The sequence below is a fragment of the Grampus griseus genome, assembly GCF_964374135.1.
Source record: "Grampus griseus genome assembly, chromosome: 17".
Taxonomy (NCBI): Eukaryota; Metazoa; Chordata; class Mammalia; order Artiodactyla; family Delphinidae; genus Grampus; species Grampus griseus.
In genome coordinates this window covers 127,283-143,463 of record NC_139011.1, presented here as the reverse complement: position 1 = coordinate 143,463, position 16,181 = coordinate 127,283, and positions in this window count along the sequence as shown.

Below are 16,181 nucleotides of genomic sequence, written 5' to 3'. Positions count from 1 at the left end.
TTTCAACCGGAGTCTTCGATTAGAATGCAAGGAGTGAATAAAAGTACCCCAGAATTCACCCGAAAACGGATACCGACCTTTCTTAGCGGCACAGCTCTGGTCCTCTGGGAACCCAGCAGAGGTGGACAGTCATTTGCACTACGGGCTGGCCATACCCGGCCACAGGCGCTCCATTCACAGCCTCCCCAGTGGGTGCTGGTGGCCGGCCACGAGGCCTTGGGCCAGGCCAGCTCCTGCCCGAGCCCGTGCCTGTGACCTGAGCTGCTTCCCGCCGCACAGATCCAGAACCTGGGCCGCGGCAGCACCGTCCTGTCCTGCCCCCGCCATGGGAACACAGTGACTGTTCTCGGCTCCAAGGCCACCCCCAGCCCGCCCCTACACCGTTCCTGGGGTGCTCAACCCTGCCCGGGCCGCCCCTTGGCTGGGGTGGCTCCTGCCCCTCGGCTGGTGCTTGGCCATGTCACCCTGTCGCCGAGGCCCCTCCTCTCACCGAGGTCCTCTGCCTCGTCGCTCTCACACCCCCCTTCCTGCCCCAGCAGAGCAGCCAGTGGCTCAATGTTTGCTGAGTAAGTGTATGAAATTACAGGAGCAACGAGACCACACTCCCCGCTTCAGAACAGCAACAAGTGCAAGGTGAACATCTGCTGCCGGCAGCAGTGGGGAGGCGGAGTGTCTGATAGGCTCTTTCTCAGGCGGGAGAGTCACCTGGTACATTTAGATGCAGCAGATTCATCCGTAGGCAGTGCACACCCCCCTGGGAGGGACGAGAGACCAGGAGGGGAGGGGGCAGAGCACAACCCTTAAAGAACACACAGATGTCAGATATGACAAAAACTGGTTAGAACCAACCACGCCCGAGACAGCGGAAGACTCGCCCCCCAGAGCCTCATTATATGCTCACTGTAGTACATCAGCTAAATGACACACCCACGGGCCCCACAGTTCCGAGACCCCTGCCCTTCCCCTGAAAAAGCTGGAACAACCCTCCTACTAGTTAGCCTATGAAACTAGCCGGCCCATAAAAAGTAACCACCCCGTATTCCAGGGCCGCTCTCTCCTTTTGAGACGGACCACATTCTGAGGAATGCGTACCTCTCTAAATAATTCCACTTCTCACCCATCACTTTGCCTCTTACTATGAATTCCTTCTGCGCTGAGACATAGAGCAGGAGTCCCCAACCCCCAGGCCGCAGACGGGTACCGGACCGGGTCGCACAGCATCACCTGCCTCTCCCCATCGCTGGCGTTACCGCCTGAACCACCCCCCCCACCCTGTCCGTGGAAAAACTGTCTCCCACGAAACCGGCTCCTGGTGCCAAAAAGGTTAGGGACCGCCGACATACACAGCCTGAGCTTCATTAAGTCCTGAGCCTAGGTGTGTGGTTTCAATTAAAACAGTGAGCTCGAGGCTCATCCCCTGAGCTCGAATCCCACGTGAGTCGTGTGGCTTCAGAAGCAGAGGCTTCAGGATGGTGCCGCTGCCAAAGCCACAGTCCTTCCACACACCAGTCCGGCACCTGCTAAGACCACGACTCAGACTGCACCCGGTGGACAGACGGGTCGGGTCGGCAAAAGCAGGGGATGTGGAGTGTGTCCACGATGCTCCTGTTTCACAAACAATGACCTCAGGGCCACGAGGGGGTGTGAGCCCTTGTCCACACCAGTAAGACAGAGAGATGACACACCTCCTCTCAGGTGAGAGCACTTGACTAAGCCTCACGTCGCCGATGGGATTAACTCAAACCCAGCGGGCCTGAGGCACAGAGGGGCGGAGAGGGAGAAGGCGACAAGATTCCCACCTGCGGTGAGTCCCAGAGAAGCACAAAAGCAAAAGGCCTCTGCCTAGGATGACCTCTGCAAACTGCCAAAGGGAAAAAGTGTGAAGTATCCTGAAGTATGCTTGTTGCTCTGGTCTGAATGTCCGTGTCCCCCAAATGTATATGTCTGTGTTGAAATCCTAATGCCCAATGTGAGGGTGTTATGAGGTGGGGCCCTTGGGAGTGCTTCGGTCACGAAGGTGGAGTCCCCCTGATAAGAGACCCCACAGAGAGCTCCCTTGCCCCTTCCTCCACGGGAGGACACAGGAAGTCTGCAGCCAGGAAGAGGGCCTCACCCGCCCCTGCTGGCCCCCTGACCTCGGACATCCGGCCTCCTCACTGTGAGAAATCAATGTCTGTTGTTTTTATAGGCTGCCCTGTGTGTGGTGCTTTGTTGTAGCAGCACAAATGGAATAAGACACTTACATCCTGATAAAAAATAAAGAAAACAAATTTAAAAAGTGCTACTAACTAGTTTTTCATTTTTTTTGCCCTTTGGTAGATAAGGTCTGGGTCTCCTGGAACAAGTCTGTGCCAGATGCAAAGACGTGCAAAAAGCACTGCAGGCTGCTAACAGACACCACAGGCAGGACACAGCCACCTGGGCACTGAACCTGGCTTTTACCAGGCCACCCCCGCCGCGATGCCCAGAGCTCCAGGCATCAGGAAGGGCGAACAGGTGGGCAGGACAAGTCCTGTTTAGATGGTCCCCAGAGCCGGAATCACCACCACCAAGGATCAGAACTGGCTCTGAGGAGCTGCCTAAGGAGGCAACGCCGCCCCCAACACAGCGGCAAGTACAAAAAGTACCCGCCCCGGGGGTGCCCGCAACAGTGACCCACCCACCCACCCACGGGTCACCGTCATTCTTCAGATGCAGGAATTTCGTTTTTTGGAACTCCCGCCAAGGAATAACCCAAACAAACCAGAACAGGCCAACATTCCCTGCAGCAGTGGCCACACTGCAGTGAGACCTCCGAGTGAGGTCTGGCTCGGGCGGTGACTAAGGGACAGGAAGTAAAAACGGGACTGCAGAGACGCAAAGAGCTTAGGACTTAACGTTTGTTATTATTTTGTTTTGTAAGCTAAGCTTTAGTAACTTATCGCTCTTGCTGGAACTGCTGATGATCTTGATGTAAAAGAGCCTTCCTTCCAAAGACCCCGCCCACAGTGACAGGCATGACAGGCACACTCCCAGTCCCAGAGTCGCCCCCCTCATCCTCACCGTCCTCACCCCCAGGTTTTCCTGCTGGAAGGCCTGCCCCCTCCTTCTTTATCTCCACGGAGCCCCACCCTCCAGGGTGGAATCACCTTCCAAAGAGGCACTTCTGAGCCACCCGTTAAGCCCAAAGCGCAACCCTGCAACCTTCGGAAGTAAACGATCACAAACATGCATCCACGCGGATAGCTTTCCTACACACCAGCAACACGGAGTCGGGAAATACACAGCGAAAAAGGTTCTACTCACAGATGGCAACAAGAAACAAGGTTAAAATAAACCTTAGAAATGTGATGCTAATTCTGCCCACTGTATCCACAAAGCCGTGGTGCCGAGAGCCAAGCGGGCCTGGACTAGAAGGGGCAGAGCAGGGCCACGTCTATAAACAAACGGATCCCGGGGAAGATGGTCCAGTAACCGGCACTTGGACAAGGGGTCTAAACTTAGATCTTTGCACAAGGCTCAACTTATCTCCCAGAAAGCTAAGCAAAAGCAGAGATTAAAAAAATACAACAAAAAAACAAAAAACAAAAGACAGGAAAAAAATGAGATCATTTCGTATACTGAAAGCATTCGGCTAATGAATGAATAAGAGATAAATTTTTAAATTACATCATAAAAAGAACCTGAATAAAGTCTGGGGGGCAGAGATCCACAGATCTGCCGCATGAAAATCAAAACCTTTGCACATCAAAGCACCACGAATCCTAGAAATGGGCCCAAGACTTGGGAGAACTTAACGCGTGACAAAGGTGATTTTCCAAATCAATGGAGAAATGAATTATTCAGTAGGTTGTGTCAGAAATAAGCTGGATTCCCAACTTGCCCCACACCAAGATGATTCCAGATGGAGCCAACATTTCACAAGTACCAGAGAAAAACAAGAATTTATTTAAAAACTAATCGTGGAATAGGGAGAGCCCTTTAAAACACAGCACAAAGCCAAAAGCCTCGAGGGCAAGTGTCTGACCATTAAACACTCGAAATCTTCCATCTCAAAACGGAACAAGACGCCACAACCGGAGTCAAATGACAATTTGAGAAGACACGTAGGTTAAAGAACCGAGCTGATGAGAAAGGAAACGCCAAGGGCAGCGCACACCGAGCGCTCGGCTGAAAAGGCGGCACGCCGTCTCCCGCTGAAGCGCCCCGGCAAGCTGCCAGCAGGCAGACACCCGCGGACTCTGGGAAAGGCTGGTCGCGCCCACGAAAAAGGGCTTTTACAAAGTAACCGGGAAACGAGCCTCGATGGAAAATGGAGGCGGGAGGGGAACTCGGGAGGAAGCACTTTTCCCAGAGAGACGCCAAGGCCGCCGGGACGCTGAGAGCGACCCCCGCGGACAGCGGTCCCGCGACCCCGGCCCTCCCCCGGGCGCCGCGAGAGGCTGGAGCTCGCGGGGTCGAGGACCACCCGCTGGGCAGGGCTCGCCTTTCGCGGGAGCGGGGAGGGAGGGCCCGGCGGACGCGAGAGTGGGGCGGGGCTCGGAGTGCGCCTGGAGAGGGCAGCGGGCGCTTGTGGGAAGCGCCCGGCCGCGAGGAGGGTCCCGGCCCCCCGCCGCGCGAGCAGAGGTTCCCTGTGCTGCCCGCGCCCCGACTCACCGTCCCTGTCGCAGCCTCACGCGCAGAAGCGGCCGCCCGCACCTCACTCAGACAAAGGGGACACCCCGCCCCGTCTGCGCACCCGCCAATCCCGGAGCGCCCCGCCTCCCAGGGCTCCCCGCCCACGCCTCCCAGGCAACCACTCCTAGAGCGCGACACTTCCCAGTCCGCCGCGGGCCCCGCCTTCCCTGCCCGGCGCCTTTCTCCTGACTGACGCCTGAGACTCGCGCTCCGGAGCCACCGAGAGACGCGGGCTCCACCGCGCCTAGAGAGGCCACGCCGCGTCCGGGCCTCCCAAGGCCGCACTTCCGGCGTGGGCCCCTTACTGCTGGCCCTGGCAGGCCTGCTGGCCGCCTGCCGTCCCGGCCGGGCCCCGCCCTGCTGCAGCCGGTGTCACCCCGCCGAGGCGGGGACTGGCACGGGCTGGCGGTGGTCGTCGTGTGTGGCGGCGACCGCCTCCCCATCCCCCTGCGCTGGTTTTTGCGCACTTCGGGGGCGGCGCGCGGTCCGGGGCTGGAGCGTCCGAGGACGACGCTGTGGCCGACGTGGAGGACTAGCGCGGGCGGAAGGAAGAGGTGGTCATCGCTGCTTCCTACCGCACCCGCTGGCCCCCCCAAGGACGGGCTGGTGTCCTTCCAAGTGGCACGTTGGCTGAGGCTAGGGAAGAGCTCGGCAGGCTGGGAGGACTGGCCAGGCTGAGCCGGTGCCCCGACTGCGGGGCAGGAGAAGTGGTCTGGGGAGAGGCCTCAGGCTGGAAGTCGGGGAGGATGTGGCAGTAATTCTCTGGGTAGCAGGCACCGGCATCAGGGGCAGGGTTCCCACTCCGCGGAGAGTGAGGTCAGCTTCCCACGGGGAACTCGTCTAGCACGCACACCCCTGTGGGGCAGAGTCCCCTCTGCCAAGGGACTGAAGCTCAGGACCAAGGTCGTCCGATTTGGGTCTACTATTGGACCGTCGCAGGTGGTTTTGGCCAGTTGCCAGTGTTAACGTAATTAAACAAGGAGGCCGTAAGGTTGCAGTGGCTCTGCTGCCTTGGTAGCTACTTAAGGAGCCCCCAGCAAGGCTTTCCAAATAAGGTGACTGCTTAAGTTATGGCCCGTCAACTTCCTTGCTTTGCTTCTGCCTCTTTATAAAACCCTCTTCCCTAGCTCCTGTTGGCAGAGGCTCCTAACCTCTTTTGGTTTGGCGCTACCCGATTCCGTTCTATGTTTGCTCAAATAAGCTCTTCAAAAATTTTAATATGCCTCAGTTTACCTTTTAACAACAGGGAGTGAGCTCTATCCCAGCAATCTTGGTCCCAGCTGATGCTTCGAGGACCTTCTCAGCACACCCTGCTTTCTTTGTCTCCTCCACAACTTATTTTAAAAATGTTCATAAAGGTTGAAAGAATAATACAATGAATACATTGCATACCTTTCCCTTAGATTCAACAGCTAATATTTTGCTACATTTTTTTTTTTTAGCAATTCAACAACTAGCGTTTGTGTGTGTGTCTAGCTCTGCCACTTGTGTCTCTATGTTTCACAAGCATGGTATTTACTGAGTGCCTGTTGCATGCTAGGCACTGTTCTAAGTGCTGGGGCTACATGAACGAATAAGACAAGCAACATTCCCAATAAGTCCCTGTTCTTGTGGACCTTGCCTGTGAGTGGGGAAAGCAGGCAGTACACAATCAATATGTGAATTACAGAGGGTGTCCAGAGGTGGTGTGAGCTATGAAAGGTCCACGCAGGTGCCACTGCCACGCACAATGTCCCCGGCTCACTGGGTGGCACAAGATAGCAACAGGCCTACACCTGCTCCACCTTCCTTCTGCAGGACACCCACGTCATCAAAGAAAACAAAGGCTTTTCTGTCTGTCCTTAGAGGCTCCAGCTCATGACCACAGCTCATGACCACAGCTTGTGCTTGGTTTCCCCACTTTACATCCATCTTCCCTTTCCAACCCTGTCTTGCTCCAGCATCAGATGCAAATACAAGAGCCGATAGGAATTGCTTGATTACGTCCCACAATTGCGTGAGGTGTAATCCCTGTAACATACATATTTTTTATATAATTTTTTATTGTTTATATAATTTCTGTCTCCTAGTGGCTCTGCCTCTCTGAGTGAACCCTTATACAGTATATACTTAAAAACAACACATGCACATGTGTGCATGAACACATACTCTCCTATTTGTTAAAGTAAGTTGAGAATTAAGATCCCACATGCTGTGCAGTGTGGCCAAAAAAAAAAATGATGCATAATCGGGGAAATGCAAATTAAATCTCTTTTGAGCCCCTTTCCCACTCACCCCTCTGGCACGTCAGTGCTACAGGCATTCTACTCATTTTGTGAACTGGCATGTCCCAAGTACCTGGAAGAGGGCCTGGCAATGAGTGAATGGAGGGATGAATGACACTGATAAGTCAACACCCTCAGACACCACCACACCAGCCCAGCCATATCGATTTACGTCACAAAGGGACACTTCTTCTCCTCCAGCAAATCCTGGGAACTGACGCACAGGTCTGACTGCGCTTGGGAAACGACCCCTGTATGTCTCATCCAGGTCCTTTGCTGGATGTCAGGAGGGTGTGAGGAGACGGGGCCCTCCACAGTCCACACGTGTTGTCCAGGAGGAGGTGACTCGCTACTCAGAGGCTTCCAGTCTCCCAATTTCCTTTATCTGCAGCAGGCAAAGCAGAGAGCTCCTTCCTTCTGGAGCTCACATTCCGGTGGGGAAACACCATCAACATGCAAATTAGATGACTTCAGCTGGTGAGGCAGCTGGGAAGCAGGCGAGGGGGACAGGAGGCCCTCTGCAGGGACCCACTTTCCCCCTCACTCTTTCTTTTTTCCTTTTAGCTTCTTATTCTGGAACATTTCAGAGACACACAAAGGTAGGGAAAGTGTATAATGAAACCACATGTCCACTACACAATTGAACAAGTGGTTGACCCACAGCCAATCTCTTCTCACCTATTCTTTACCCAGTTACCTCCTTCCCATCATTTCCATATCTGTCTCTAAAAAATTAGGGCCCTTACAAAAGGTAATTACGAAGCCATTATCATACCCAAATAGCAACCATTATCCCCTGTTATCAAATATCCAGTGTCCAAATTCTCCCATTTGTCTCAGACGTTATTTTCATTTTTGATAACCGGTTTGTGTGAATCAGGGTCCAAACCAGGTACACAAATGCACAATGCACTTGGTCGACAGGCTGTAGAGTCTCTTAATCTATAGCCTCCTCCCACTGCTTTTTATCCTCTTTGAAATCTATTAAAATCAGGTCATGTGTTCTGTGGAGTTTCTCACACTTGGGATTTTGCCATTCGGATTCTCGTTGTGCCCTCTGTCCTTAGACGTTCTTGCAAACTTATAGAGACTAATTGGATTCAGGTTGGTGGGGGCAAGAATACTCACACGTGGGCGCTTGTATTTCCACTGACAGTCATTGTCTGGGTGCAGTTCGCTCGGAGTTTGCAAGACGGTGACATTCTCCTATTGGTATCCCTTCTGCATTTGTGGGAACAGTTCTGTAAAGACAAACTTCCCCATATCAAGTGTTTGGTTGCCTTGAAATATGGTCCATAGAGAAAAGGCAAGTTAAATGCTTAATTATTCCCTTTATTTACTAACTTTCAGAATAATGATTTGGTTTTCTAGCATTCTCCAGAGCTGACCAAGTAGGTACTTCTTTTTCTATATTATTTGAACGCAAAAATTTTAATATATTTAATGTATTTTAATTCATTACAGTTTTGAAAATTAATACTCATATCCTCCCATCTTTGGTCAGTGCGAACCTCTTCAAGTTCTCCCTGAGTCTTTTTGACACAAGACCCTTGCTCACTGATTTCTCCCTAGATTTCTGATATGACAAGACGCCCTAGGCTCAGCTCCCATACCCCTGGATCCTCAGGCTGGAATCTGTGTTTTTTTCAAGGAGCCCTAATCCACCTGAGTGGGAAATGGTGTTTGGAGGCCACGGGGGTCGGGTGGGTGGGGCTCTAGGGATGCTCATTGCCACCAGGCTGGACATTACTTCTAGGTCTTTTCAGAGGACAGAGCTAGAATACATAACTTTAAATGTAAAAAAAAAAAAAATCGTGAATTCAGTGATATTTCAAATTCAAATTTAGAGCTAGGTGGTTTTAACTTCTTTTATTTATTTATTTTATTATTATTTTTTAATACAGGCTGCACTCACTGCCATCTTGGCTCAGGTTACCCATGGGCCCTGATCGCAGGATAGGGTCTGCTATGAAGCCACGGAGACCAGGATCAGAAAGCACCCGGCACCTGCCCCCTGAACCCCGCAACTCAATCCCAGGCCAGGATGGAGGCAGATTGGAAGACCCCGCCCCAGCCTCTATTCACCCACCAGAGGCCTGGTTTTACGTTTGTATCTGTTTTTCCTATATTGAAAATCCTGGATCCTAATTATCTCAACACAATTACTTATCTACTTTATCATTTATATGTAATGGTTTCAGAATAACAATGTCAATATTATTAACAGTATGATTATTGAAAATAGTCTAGATTTTTTTTGCAGTTATTCTTGTTGTTAGGATATATCCCATTTGGGATATTACTCTGCTTCAAAGTAAATTGAAAAATTTTGTTTCTGTGGGGTTAAGACCCTAACTCTATACTAGTTCACTTGTTTCATTTTGGTTTTGCTTTGAAAAAGCAAATGTAACTTGAAAAAGTTACATTTTTCAAATTTTGATATAATTTTGTTTTATGATTGTGTAAAACTTACATGGTTCCAAAGTCAAGTTTATAAAACAAAGCACAGTCAGAAGTCTTGCTTCTTTCCCTGTTCCCATCAACCTCGTACTGCCCTCACCCTATTGGTAGCCATTTATCAATGCTATGGTTTCTCCCTCCATTTTGAAAAAGCTGAGTGAACTTCAATGAACAGTAGTTCTGTCCCAATTGCCTTGCATTTTGGCGTTTTTCCCTTCAGTGTCCTGACACTCTCTCCTCAGCAGTGTCTAGGGATGTCCCTTTCTCCTTTTAGCAGCTGCATTCGCCTCTCTTGTGAATGTACCGTCGTGTATTCAGCCAGGCTATGACTGGACGTCTGATACCATTAAAATTAACGCTATAATGAGTAGATTTATACGGCTCTTTTCATAGTTTTGCCAGTTTACTTTTAGGGTAGATGCCTAGAAGTGGACATTTGTAATCTGTTTTTGCTGTACGTTGCCCAGCTCCCTCCCACAGGGTTGTAGGATCTTGCATTTCCACTGGTGATGTTTCCTCACAGCCTTGTAAACCAAGGATGTTGTCAAATATTTGGTATTTTGCCAATTCTGCCAAGCAAGAAATGGCATCGTGGTGTGGTTTCCTTTTGCATCTCTCTTGGGGGTGAAGTTGAGCATCTTTTCATATGTTTAAGTGCCACTTTCACTTACTTGTTGGTCTCTTCCCTCTGATTTTAGAAGCACTATCATATTAACCGTTTGTGACATAAGTTGCAGATTTTTAAAAACTCTGTTTTTAACACAAAATTATCACCTGTTTAAGGTTAAAAATTGCAAAAAAAAAAAAAAAAAAGCCCTTACAGTCTTTTCTGATGCAACCTGACAAGTTATAATCAATCAATCAATCAATTTGATACCAGAGAGATGGTTGTAAAGGTTAGACTTCAAAACCACCTTTAACTTATATTCTGTTAACTGATTTCATTAACTTTCATCATTCAATTCATCCTCAACCTACTTAATGTGTACAACTTAGGATACTTAGAAATACCCTGTTCAGAGAAGAGAAATGGAAATTTCTTAGGGGGAAATACACTATAAGGTTGGTAGTACATTGAGTTTTAAAAATATTTGACTGCGGTGTCTTTTTTAAAGCTTTTATTGAGGTATAAATTGCACATATTTTAATTGTTCAGTTTGACATAAATATATGCCTGTGAAACCATCCCTGCAGTTGAGACAGTGAACGTATCTCCAACAGCCTTAAATGCATTCCCTTCCCCATTGCTGGCAAGGGATCTACTGTCCTCTAGCCTAGTTTGCATTCTCTGTAGTCTTATATACGTGGGGTCCTAGAGGAGTTATTATTTTGGGGGTGAGTGGGCCTGGCTTTGCTTTTCTTTTCTTTCTTTTTTTTTTTTTTTGGCAGCTCGCTGCCTCCTTAGTTGTGACACGTGCACTCCTTAGTTGCAGCCAGCGGGGTTCTTAGTTGCAGCTCACATGCTTCTTAGTTGCGGCTTGCCAGTTCCTTTGTTGCTGCATGTGAACTCTTAGTTGCAGTATGCGTGTGGGATCTAGTACCCTGACCAGGGATTGAACCCGGGCCCCCTGCATTGGGAGCGTGGAGTCTTAACCACTGCGCCACCAGGGAAGTCCTGGGCCTGGCTTCTTTCACTCAGCATATTTATTTTGAGATTTATTCAGATTGCTGCATGTATCAATAGTTTGTCCCTTTTGAGTGTGTGGGGTAGCATTCCATTGTAAGAATGTATCCACAACATTGTGATACATTGTAAGAATGTATCCACAACATTGTGATACATTGTAAGAATATATCCACATTGTGTTACATTTATCCACTGTGATGTATACATTTACCTGCAATAGACATGGGTTTTCTTCCAGTTTTTGGCTATTGCAGCTAAAACTGTTACAAACATTTGTGTATGTGTCTTTGTGTGGACCTGTGTTTCCCTTTCTCTAGGGTAAATTTCTAGAGGGGCATGGCTGGGTGGCATGAGAGATGTATGTTCAACTTTTTAAGGAACTGCCAACCTCTTTCCAAAGTGTTTTTAACCACTTTACGTCCCCCAGCAGATGTGATGTTGCCTCACATACTGCTCACATTTGGTATAGTCAGTTGTTTCCCAAATCAGCCATTCTAGTGGGTGTAGAGTGGTGACTCACTGTGGTTTTAATTTGCATTGATCTAATGCTTAATGTTGTTGGATATCTATTCTTGTGCTTATTTGCCATCTGTATATATTCTTTTTTTAAATTAATTAATTTATTTTTGGCTGCCTTGGGTCTTTGTTGCTGCATGCGGGCTTTCTCTAGTTCCGGCGAGCGGGGGCTACTCTTTCTTGCGATGCGCAGGCTTCTCATTGTGGTGGCTTCTCTTGTGGAGCACGGGCACTAGGTGTGCGGGCTTCAGTAGTTGTGGCACCCAGGCTCAGTCGTTGTGGCTCATGGGCTCTAGAGCGCAGGTTCAGTAGTTGTGGCGCACGGGCTTAGTTGCTCCACGGCATGTGGGATCTTCCCAGACCAGGGCTGGAACCCGTGTCCCCTGCATTGGCAGGCGGATTCTTAACCACTGTGCCACCAGGGAAGTCCCTGTATATATTCTTTGGTGAAGTGTCTGTTCAAGTCTTTTGCCTTTTTTGTTGTTGTTGTTGGGTTGTCTTCTAATTGAGTTGTAGGGTTTCTTTATAGGTTGGGATACAAGTCTTTTTTCGGATATATATTTTGCAAATATTTTCTCCCAGTTTATGCTTTGCCTTTTCATTTCATTTAGTTTTGAGGAGCAAATGTTTGAAATTTTGACAAGGTCCTATTCACTGATTTCCTTCCTTGAAAGTTTCTGTCTTTTATGTCCTATTTAATAAATTGTCACTAAAGTGAAGGTCAGTAAGGTTTTCTCCTATGTTTTCTTTTAGCAGTTTCTGCTTTAAATTTTCGTTGATGATACATTTTGAGTTAATTTTTATATATGGTGTGGGGTAAGGACTGAGATTCATTTTGTTGGTATATGGCTATTCAATAATTCCAGCACCCTTTGTTGAAAATGAAACCCTAATTTTAAATAACCTTTTATATCTTAATTTTATATGTGCTATGTATAACATAAGTTGTAAACACTTCCTCCAATTTTCCATATTTCTTTTTACTTTGATTATACAGGTTTCGGTCATGCAAAAATTTATTTCTATGTAGTCAAATTTATCATGTTTTCCCTTATTGTTTCTTGATTTCAAGTCGTAGTAAAATTTCCCTAACTTCCTGGTTCTAGAGGAATCCATTCATGTTTTCATCCAGTGCTTGTTTCTTTACATTTAAACCTCTGTTCCATTTGGACCTTATTCTGCTCAGTGATGTGAAGAATAAGTCTAATTTTATCTTTTTTCTAAATGGCTATCTTGTTGTCCCATTACTACATATTATATTATGAGGTTGGTCTTTTCCCCTGGATTTGATTTCCCCCCCCTTTTTTTTTTTTTTTTTTGCGGTACGCGGGCCTCTCACTGTTGTGGCCTCTCCCGTTGTGGAGCACAGGCTCTGGGCGCGCAGGCTCAGTGGCCATGACTCACGGGCCCAGCCGCTCCGCGGCACGCGGGATCCTCCCGGACTGGGGCACGAACCCGTGTCCCCTGCATCGGCAGGCGGACTCTCAACCACTGCGCCACCAAGGTAGCCCCTCCCCTGGATTTGAGATGCCACCTTTCTCTCATATCATATTTCCAGATGGGAATTGTCTCCCCAGTCAATGTGTGTTCTAACGTCTGAAAAGGCTCACAGCCTGGCTCATGGGCACAGAAGAAGACCCTGCACACAGAACAAGCCACATGGGGTACCTGGGAGCCAGGCTGCCCCCACGCCTTTGTGTTACTTACAAGGAAGCCCAGGGGCCAGTGCTGATTGCCTGGCTCTTGTCTGCCAAGTCCCAGGTGAGTGGTCCAGCTGGGACTCTCCTGCTGCCACAGCTGCCCTGGCGTGGCCTGCACTGTCCGCAGCCATCAAGGCCCTGCTCTCCCCTCAGACTTGGAGTTGGCTCCAGATCCATGGAAGCTTCAGGATGGCTGTGGACCCCGCTTCTGCTCTCGGACATTGTGCTCCAGTCTCTCCGCTTCTCCTTGTGTGGAGGGCCCGTGGGTGTTGAGGGAGATTCTCTTTTCCCCCATACCCATCACCTGTGGGGCACGGGCTGTGGGATCCATGGAGGAGGTCTCCCAGGACTCTGCCAAGCACGTGGAGATTGTGGCACAGGTGGTACCAGGCCAGCTACCAGCTGTTAGGGCTGCTTTTTCTGTTTTCCTCTAAGGAGCTGGCATTGTTGGTTGGAAGTAGAAATGTCTGGAGCAGGAGAACATCCTCCTGATCTCTATCTCCAGTGGCACGAGGGGGAGGGAGAGGGCTTCAGGGGACCTGTGCAATCAGGGTAGCCAGGCTTCAGTAGAACAAGAAGCTGAGGGGAACTTCCAGAGAAGTCACAGTACAGAGGAATTTGCTGACGTCCGTAAGCCAGAGCAGAGTGGAAGATGTGGGGGCCGAGGGGTGGCTTCTATTGTTTTCTTTTTTTTTAAGGCACGAAAAGATTTACTACTTACATAATGGAGGTCTCTGAGGAGAGTGGAGAAGGCCTCTCAAACAGGTCTGAGATGGTCTGAGAGAGCAAGAAAGGTCACCGGCCTAGGTCTTTACTGAGGTGAGCAGATGTGGCTGGTGGGAGGGTCCCCAAGCATAGGTGAAGGCCTGCGTGCTTTCAGTCTCCTGCTGGCATCAGAGGACAGAGCACCTGGCTCTCTTTTCAGCTTGACCAGATGTGGGCACAGAATAAGGAGGATGAGGTCTCAAAGCTGTCAGCAAACATCAAACAACGGAGCCAAACTGCTAGTCACAACTCACCCTGTTGTTTGATGACAGAGACACACCGTGTTTCACTCAATTGAATCAGAGCTTGTGCAGCCTGAGGCTGGTAGGGGGCATGCCTTCTTTAAGAGAAGTGAGACGAGGGCCTCGGCCATTCTCAGTAAAACCTGGGACTCCAGAGGGGATGAGGGCATCCTGGTGAGGCCTTGTACTGTGGCCTGAGCATAGGTAGAGACATCTAGTGACCTTGATTGATATTTTGGGGTATCTGTGAGGCAAGAGATCCCTGGAGTTTTTACACCATAGAGCGCAACTCTTAGGCAATAGCACAAGAGTTTGTAAAAATGTGCAGATGGGCCGTTTGTTAGCCAGGCCATTGGGTGCTAAGAAAACTGCCTGAAGTTTGGTCAATCATGCTGACCTTCTGGTCTGGTCCTGTATCAGCATCACCCTGGTTAAGAAATGAGGAGCGGCTCCCCTCTGAACTCCATCTCCCATGACGGTTGGCACTTCTGTTCCTATAGTTTTTGAATTCCCACTGCTGTTCACCCAGTTCATCCCAGGGGGCTCCCCAGGTAGGCAGGGTTCCAGCAGCCTGGCATCTGGAAAGGGACTGAGGACAGGTGAGGCCACCCCTCTTACAGGTGGAGTGTGCCAGAGGGCCCAGGTTTGGCTGCATCCTGTACCAAGGCAGCCTCAGCAGCCCTGCTGATGACCCAGAGCATAATGAGTACCTGGGTACAGAGGGTCACAGGCTCGGGAGGACCCAGTTAGTGGCCAGAACTGCAGCTCTAATGGCATGTTGTATGGGGCAAAGAGGGCAGTTTCTGGCATAAGAAGCCCTTGGACAACTTAGGGCCGTCATGAGTGGTCTGGAGACTCCAGGAGGCATAGAAGGAGGGGCTGAAGCCCCTTCCATGGAGCAGTCTTGGTGGGGACACTAATGGGCATGCCTGAGGTTGCACAAATTCTAGAACATTCTGTTGGAGGGAGCCCCATTCAAGATGGGCCCATTTGCAAGTACTAGGATAAATGGGCTTAAGTAAAATTTGTAAATGAGGGACATGTTGCCTCCAGAACTCCCAGAAGACCTGAGAGATGTTGGTGAGAAGGTCAGTGGCTGTTTCTTGACAGTATCAGGGATGGATCTGCCCTTGGTTAACCAATCATTTCCAGGAACTGAGCAGAGGTGGCAGGACCTTGCACTGTGTTCCTTTCTGGTGAGGCCCTTTGTGTTTCTACGTCCTGAGTGAATGACAAATGAATGGATGCCACATGGCTCTCCTTGGAGGAGAATGTCATCAATGTAATGTCACACCTGTGCTCCTGAAGAAAGGTGCACGCAGCTGATACCTCATCTGCCAAGGTACCCATGAGGATCCCAGAAAAGATGTACTGTGTCCTTTCAGAGGTGAAGGCAAACTGTGGCTGAGGGGCTACTGAAATAGGCTCAGAACAGAACATATTAGCCAAATCGATAATAGCAAAATACTTAGCAGTTGCTGATTGGATGAAGTAATTTTAACTGGGTCCCATGTTTCAAGCCACTTTGTATTACTCGTTGGGTCAGAGCATCCGTGCTCAGTATGGAATACTCTAGGGCAGTGGGTGCTATGATTATGACCAATTTAGGCAAGGCAGTACTTCTGATGGTTAGGGTGAGACATACCTATTTGTCCTCTATTTTGTATTCATTGACTGTTATGATTGTAGCGGCCCTTGTATAAACTTGGTGGGCTCCCCAGGTATAACTGAAAATTGAAACCCAGTATCAAGTCCATGAAGGTCTGCCAGCTGGTGCGTTTCAGCAGGTGTAAATTCAGCATCCACGTCATAAAGACGCAAAAGCCTTTTCTCTTTTTGTTATGTAAGTTCTTTTAGTAAATTCTGAATGTCAAGTTGGGTCAAATTGTGGATTTCTTTGTCCACAATTTCTCTTTTGGGGGTGTGTGTGGTCTGGATATACTTCAAGGGG